Genomic DNA, 7,778 nt, shown 5'->3' with positions numbered 1-7,778 from the left:
GTTGAGTCTCCAAATCTTGGTTTCTTCTTGGGCCCTGATCTCAGGATCATGAGATTGAGCCCTGCATTGGGCTCCATCCTTGGTGTAGAGTCTGCTTGAAATTCTCTCCTTCTCCCTTTGCCCTTCCTCCTGCTCATACTCTCTCTTTCTAAAATAAATAAATAAAATATTAAAAGAGAGAGCAAACTGAGGGTTGATGGAAGGATGTGGGTGGAAAATGGGCTAGAAATCCATATTGCACCATATGTTAACTAACTAGAATTTAAATTAAAAATTTGAAAGAAAAAGAGGAAGACACTCCTCTGTGGTTCTCAAGTGGGGGGTGGTTTGATCCCAATGGAACATTTGGGCATATATGGAGGCATTTTAAATTGTTGCTGCTTGGCTGGTAATGCTACTGGCACGCAGTGTTTAGAGGCCTGAGATACTGCTAAACATGCTACAATGCACAGGACAGCTTCCATAGCAAGGAATCATCCAGCCCCAAATATTGATAATGCCAAAGTTGAGAAATTCTGCCTACATCAAAATCTCTTTCTTCCTAGGGGCACTGAGCTTTATGACTTAGTCATAATGGAGGACAGCGTATAGGAAGACAAACTAGCTTAATAGTACAGGAACAAAAAACTGGAACATCATAAAAAATTATCTCTTTTTCTGTAACAATAGCTGAAATTTACTTAGGACTTGCCATTTGCATTCTCTGTGCTGGAGCTTTACCATATTATTCTATTTAATCCTTTTGTCACCCGCCTGAGTCATGCATTGTTTTAGGACCATGGAGAAGTGGAAGTGCATGGAGGTTGAGCATTTTTCTCAAGATCATCCTCTATTGAAGGTGGCACCAGTGTTTGAACCCAGTCAGGGAAATTTCAGAGTCCACATTATTAAGTACCCTGTTCCGTTGTCCTTGATCACACTTGTCCAGGGACAGGGTCATTCTTGTTGTCATTGGGAGGATGACATGCTACAGAGAAGCTTTCTCAGAGCCCTCTTCATGTCTCTGTTCCTCAGGCTGTAGATGAAGGGGTTCATCATGGGAGTGACCACGGTATACAGGACTGAGGCGAACATCCCTGTCTCAGAAGCATGTGTCCAGGTGGAACTGAGGTAGACCCCCAGACAGGTTCCATAGAATAAGGAGACCACGGAGAGGTGAGACCCACAGGTGGAGAATGCTTTATACTTTCCTCCCACTGTTGAGATCTTCAATACAGAAGAGACAATTCGAGAATAAGAGAAAAGGATCCCAGCGAGAGGAAAAAAGCCCATAACGCCTGTCACAATATATAATACGACATTATTGGTGAAGGTGTTAGAGCAGGCAAGCTTTAGGACTTCAGGGAGTTCACAGAAATAGTGTGGGATTTCAACGACTGCACAGAAGGAGAGCCGCAACATGGTTAAACTCTCAGGAAGGGCCCCCAGAACACTGATGAGCCAGGTCAGGGCGAGTAACTGGGCACAGAGCTGAGGATTCATGATGACTGTGTAGTGCAGGGGATGACAGACAGCCACAAAACGGTCATAGGCCATTGCAGTCAGAAGTAAATTGTCCAAAAGTCCAAAAACTGTGAAAAATACATCTGTGTGATACAGCCTGCATAGGTAATGACTTTGTTCTGAGTCTGGATGCTCAGCAACATTTTTGGGATGGTGGTTGAGGTGAAACAGATATCTGAAAAGGACAGGTTGGAGAGGAAGAAGTACATAGGGGTGTGGAGGTGGGAGTCTGAGCTGATGGCCAGGATGATGAGCAGGTTCCCAAAGACAGTGACCAGGTACAAAGACAGGAACAGCCCAAAGAGAACAGACTGAAGTTCCGGCTTCTCAGAAAATCCCAGGAGGAGAAACACTGGAAGCCCTGAGTGGTTTCTCAATTCCATGTAAAAGAGTGTCTGTCAAGAACACAAGAAGCAAGACTAAGTCAATGACCAACAAACAACTCAGAAACATAATCATCTTTACCTTGAGCCTGATGTTGAGGAGAGAATTATTTGCTTAATGGTTTCTTCTCTCTTGTTTGTCATTTTGGGGTTTCCAGATGCTGTCAAATTCCCCTGTGTTGCCACCACCATCTGGAAAACCTATATGCAAAAGCTGATTTTGCACTCAGAGCTGACCTCAGTTGTTCAACTGTACTGACACCTGATCACCTAACCTTAGCTTTCTTAGATATCTTTGAATTAATTCATACTTTACTTTTAAATATAGTAAAAGAATATTTTCTTTATAATAAAAGAATAGTTTTTATTATCATTTTAATAATGCAAAATAAAAAGTGTTTGGATTTATTTATAATTTCCATAAGCTATGATAATGTCATGATATTTGCTGCTCACTTGACCATTCAAAATGTTTAATGGACTGGGGCGCCTGGGTAGCTCAGTTGTTTAAGTGCCCAACTCTTGATTTCGGCTCAGGTCATGATCTCAGGATCGTGAGATAGAGTGGGGCTCAGCATGGAGCCTGCTTAAGACTCTACCTCTCCCATTGCCCCTCTCCTCTGCCTCTCTCTCTCTGTCTCAAAATAATAAATAAAATAAAATGTATAATGGACCAATCATCAAAGAAATTGAGCCATCAACTAACTTTACCTCCCAGAAAGACATGATGCCAAATTACTGAAACCTTCAAATTACTTGGAAATCTCACAAAATGTATTTACAATAAATGAAAATTATTTGGAGGCATGTAAAAATAAATGTCCCAGTGAGTTTTCTAAAGCCATTTCAATCATGGTACAGAAACCAACAGTTTTCTATGATAGGAGCAATATAACAAAAATCACAGATTAATCTCTTTAGCATATTAGGAAAAAGGCCAAAGACAATAGCAATAAAATATATTCAGCAATTGATCAAGCAAACCAAATACCATTACCAGGTAGCACTCAACCCTAGAAAGCAACCAGCATTTCATATTGGTAATTTATTCATCATTATAGAGCCAATGAATAGAAAAATATCTTTCAAATATAATAGGATCTTTTTATTTTTAAGAAGATTTTATTTATTTATTTGAGAGACAGAAAGATAGAATGAGTGAGAGAGGGAGCATGAGTGGGGTGGGGGGGGGAGAAGGAGTAGCAGAACCCCCCCCAGTAGGGAGCCCATTGTGGGGCTGCATCCCAGGATTCCAGGATCACTATTTGATCTGAAGGCAGATGCTTAACCATTTGAGTCATCCAGCTGCTCCTAAGAGGATCTTTTTAAATGCTAGATATACTACATAAGAACAGGTCTGAGGACACCAAAAACAGGTATTTCTTAACTATGATAAAATGGATCCCTTGATGATCAGCTAATATCAATCCTGACATGAAAATATTTGAGGAATCCTCAAGAAGTTCACAGAGAAGACAAGTATGCCTGCCTTTTACTATGCCATTCAAACCAATACAACCAGAGAAAAAGCAATGAGAAAAAGCAAGGTTTATGTCTTAGGCAAAAGTAAATTGATCACATTTCTCAGATGATGTAATCAGTTACATAAAATCAGCTGGAAAGCTGTTACAACTAAGAAGTCATTCTGATAAGACGAGATTTAAAAACAAACATGTATCCTTTTCTTCTCTAGTTCCAGCAATAAACAGGTACACAATGGGAAAAATAGCGTATTCAAAATTGTAGGAAAATGTAACATACACAGACCAGGGGCTGGCTCATTGAAGGTGCTCAGAAAATGATATTAAAGATTATATATTTTATATCAAGTACATTTGGAAACTCATTGAAGAGTTTTAAGTAACACAACAGTAACTAATATTTATGAACTCTTCCAAGGTGCGGGAACCATGATGACCTTTTCTGAGCGGTCTCTTTTCATCTCTACAGAAACAAGTGGAATGAGAGGGTTGCCATCATTCATGCACATGGCAGAGACAATAGAGTGGCTGTAATGCTTGTTGAGTGTGTGAGTCTGTGAGGAGTATGGTCCCTCTGTTGTACAAGTGCCAGTAGGGTGAGCAGAGGGAGACTGGGCACTGGGTATGGTGTTAGGGGAAGCCCAAAACCACCGGGAGAGAACTAGGACAATTCCTGTGAGGAGAGGGAGGGCTGTGGAAATGTTGGAACAAGCACAGGATGAAGTACACGCTAATAGAGAAGAAGGTGCTGTTAAACCTGAGGATTCCTGCTTGGTTTGCCAGTTGGACACTTCAATATTATTGAATCATTTCGAATGTATAGGCTTTCTGTTTCCTTACCCTTGGCTGTGCAGATAGGGAAACTGCTTTTCCTCCCTCTCATTTCATTTCCCAAGAATGTGCTGTGTTGCTCTTCCCACTAAGATGGAGCCATCTACAGGATGTGTTTTGGGAATCCTGCCTTCCCAGGCAGGTGAAGGGTGGAGGCAGCAGTTATGCCTTCCACATCAGGAAGATGGCATCAGGCATGGATCCCTGGATCAGGGTGATGGTTCTGGGAGGCACAAGAAGTTTTCTGTCTTTCCTCAGACTTATGGACTGAAGTTGAGGGACAAGGTTTATTGAACTCCATGCTGAATTTTCATAGCTTCCTCTTAAATAAAATTTTCTGTTGTTGTAATCTTGGGGCAGGATAACTGCTAGGAATCTGGGGATTGTAATCAAAATGGAAAAATTTCAGTCAATTGTGTCCTCTTGGGGCTATCTTTGATGTCAGAAGAATGTATCCCCTCCCACTGGGACCATTAAAAACCTTTTTAATTATGGAATATCCAAACACATACAGAAATAGAGAGAAGATACTAATGAACTCCCATCCATGTACTCATCATTGAGCTTCAATAATTATTAGCCCATGGCCTGTCTTATTTCCTCAGTAACCAGGCCACTCTACTCCTAGTCACCACAAGAGGATTATTTTAAAGCAATTCCCAGATAGGATATAATTTTACTCATAAATATTCAAGAACTTCAACATAAGTCTCCTAATGAAGATGATTAAAAAAAAAAACAAATAGGAGTGCCTTGCTTGCTTAGTTGGAAGAGCATGCAACTCTTGATCTCAGGGTTGTAAGTTTGGGCCCCATATTGGGTGTAGATATCACTTAAAAATAAAATCTTAAAAACAAATAACCCCTTATTATCCAGATCTACTCAGTTCTTCAATTTTGAATGGTAAGAACAATTTGATTTCAGATAGCAAGATGTCCATATAGTTATTTTGATTATTATTCTTCTAATCTATTCAGTTGTAATAAAAAATGTGTGGAGACTAGCATAGAAGAAAGATAGTTAGATTTAGAATAACTAACAGGAATTTAAGTAAAAATTTAAAAAATATACTTTTTTTGCTGCCTACAAGAGATTCATTTTATTTATTTTTTATTTTTTTTGTATTTTTTTTGTATTTTTTTGTTGGAGTTCGATTTGCCAACATATAGCATGACACCGAGTGCTCACCCTGTCAAGTGCTCCCCTCAGTGCCCGTCACCCAGTCAGCCCACCTCCACTGCTGGGGATTTACCCCAAAGATACAGTGAAAACTGTATGCAGTGAAACGGCAGGACACCTGCACCCCAATGTTTATAGCAGCAATGTCCACAATAGCCAAACTGTGGAAGGAGCCTCGGTGTCCATCAAAAGATGAATGGATAAAGAAGATGTGGTTTATGTATACAACGGAATATTAAAGAACCATTAGAAATGACAAATATTCACCATTTGCTTCAACATGAATAGAACTGGAGGGTATTATGCTGAGTGAAAAAAATACTTTTAAAAAATGTTCATTTTTAATGTCTTAGATTTCTAATTTTATATGTGAATTTGATAATTCCCAAATCCAAGTAATCTGGAGATACAAATTAAAAAAAACACTGTAGATATCTGTATTATAACAATCAAAATTTTCTTTTTTTAAAGATTGTTTATTTATTTATGTAGTCATCACACACACACACACACACACACACACACACACACACACACACAGAGGGAGAGATAAGCAGAGGGAGAAGCAGGCTTCCTGCAAGAAGCCTGATGCAGGACTTGATCCTGGATCCCTGGATCATGCCCTGAGCCAAAGGCAGATGCTCAACCGCTGAGTCACCCAGGGGTCCCACAATAAAAATTTTCCATCCATTCTTCCAGATTTACACAGGTAAAAGGATCTGTGTTTGACTTATTCTTCCTTCAATTTAAAATTTTCACAAAATACTCATAATAAAATTTACCATCTCATTCATTTTGAAGTGTACATTTCTGTGATAGTAAGTACATTCACACTGTTGTGTAACCATCAGCCACATTCATCCACAGAACAGCTTTATTTTGCAAAACTGAAACGCTGTCATTGTTAAAAAAAACAACAACTCCCCATTCTCTGCCCACAGGCCCTGGTAATCACTATTATCCTTTCTGTCTCTATGAATCTGACTACTCTAGTTACCTCATATAAATAGGATAATACAGTATCTTTTTTTAGGTTCCTTGTCCCCCCTTTTATGGTTTTACTATTATTTTCTTTTTTAATTTAAATTAAATTATCCCACATATAGTACATCATTAGCGTCAGACGTAGTGTTCAGGGAGGGGCAAGATGGCGGCGGAGTAGGGTCTCCAGGTCACCTGTCCTCAGCAAATTACCTAGAAAACCATCCAATCATCCTGAAAACCTACGAATTCGGCCTGAGATTTAAAGAGAGACCAGCTGGAACGCTCCAGTGAGAAGAGTTCGCGCTTCTATCAAGGTAGGAAGACGGGGAAAAAGAAATAAAGACACAAAAGGCCTCCAAGGGGGAGGGGCCCCGCGAGGAGCCGGGCTGAGGCCGGGGCGAGTGTCCCCAGGACAGGAGAGCCCCGGCCCGGAGGAGCAGGAGCTGCACCAACCTTCCCCGCGGAAAGGCCTCCCGGGGAATTGGAGCAGGATCCCCAGAAAGGCGGGGACGCCCTCGGGCTCCCGGGGACAGTAACAGAGGAACTGCGCCCCGGGAGATGCGCCGAGCTCCCTAAGGGCTGCAGCGCTCGGCGGGACCCGGAGCAGCTCGGAGGGGCTCGGGCGGCGGCTCCGCGGAGGGGGCTGCGGGGCTCCGGGAACAGCTCAGCGGCGGCGGCTCGGGCGGAGGAAGAAGCTCCGCGGAGGGGGCTGCGCGGCCCCGGGAGCAGCTCGGAGGGGCTCGGGCGGCGGCTCCGCGGAGGGGGCTGCGGGGCTCCGGGAACAGCTCAGCGGCGGCGGCTCGGGCGGAGGAAGAAGCTCCGCGCGGAGGGGGCTGCGCGGCTCCGGGAACAGCTCGGAGGGGCTCGGGCGGCGGCTCCGCGGAGGGGGCTGCGCGGCTCCGGGAACAGCTCAGCGGCGGCGGCTCGCGCAGAGGAAGAAGCTCCGCGCGGAGGGGGCTGCGCGGCTCCGGGAACAGCTCGGAGAGGCTCAGGCGGCGGCTCCGCGGAGGGGGCTGCACCGCCGGGAGCGCGAATCCAACAGCGCAGGCCCCGGAGCACAGGGCGCCGGAACACAGCCCAGGATCCGGCCTCCCCCGGGACAGGCAGAGGCCGGGAGGGCCCAGGACAGCAAGGACGCTCCTGCCTGGAACTGAGCAGATCAGCGGCCCCGCCCCGGAGCCCCCAGGCCCTGCAGACGGAGAGCCCCGGAGCTACTGCGGGGGCTGGATCCAGGGTCCCAGAGCTGCCCCCGCCACTGTGGCTTCCTCCCGGGGCCTCACGGGGTCAACAACCCCCACCGAGCCCTGCACCAGGCAGGGGCAGAGCAGCTCCCCCAAGTGCCAACACCTGAGAATCAGCACAGCAGGCCCCTCCCCCAGAAGACCAGCGAGACGGACCAGTTCCAAGGGAAGTCAAG

At 44.4% G+C, this 7,778-nt stretch overlaps 1 pseudogene; it reads right to left on the bottom strand.

Moving 5' to 3' along the window:
- Window positions 1-948: 948 nt before the first annotated feature.
- On the bottom strand, window positions 949-1,886 carry LOC121495091 (annotated as a pseudogene).
- Between the last annotated feature and the right edge of the window lie 5,892 nt (window positions 1,887-7,778).

Source organism: Vulpes lagopus, chromosome 7 (assembly GCF_018345385.1).
Source record: "Vulpes lagopus strain Blue_001 chromosome 7, ASM1834538v1, whole genome shotgun sequence".
Taxonomy (NCBI): Eukaryota; Metazoa; Chordata; class Mammalia; order Carnivora; family Canidae; genus Vulpes; species Vulpes lagopus.
Note: the sequence above shows the minus strand (reverse complement) of the source record. Positions and strands in the feature narration are given on the sequence as shown.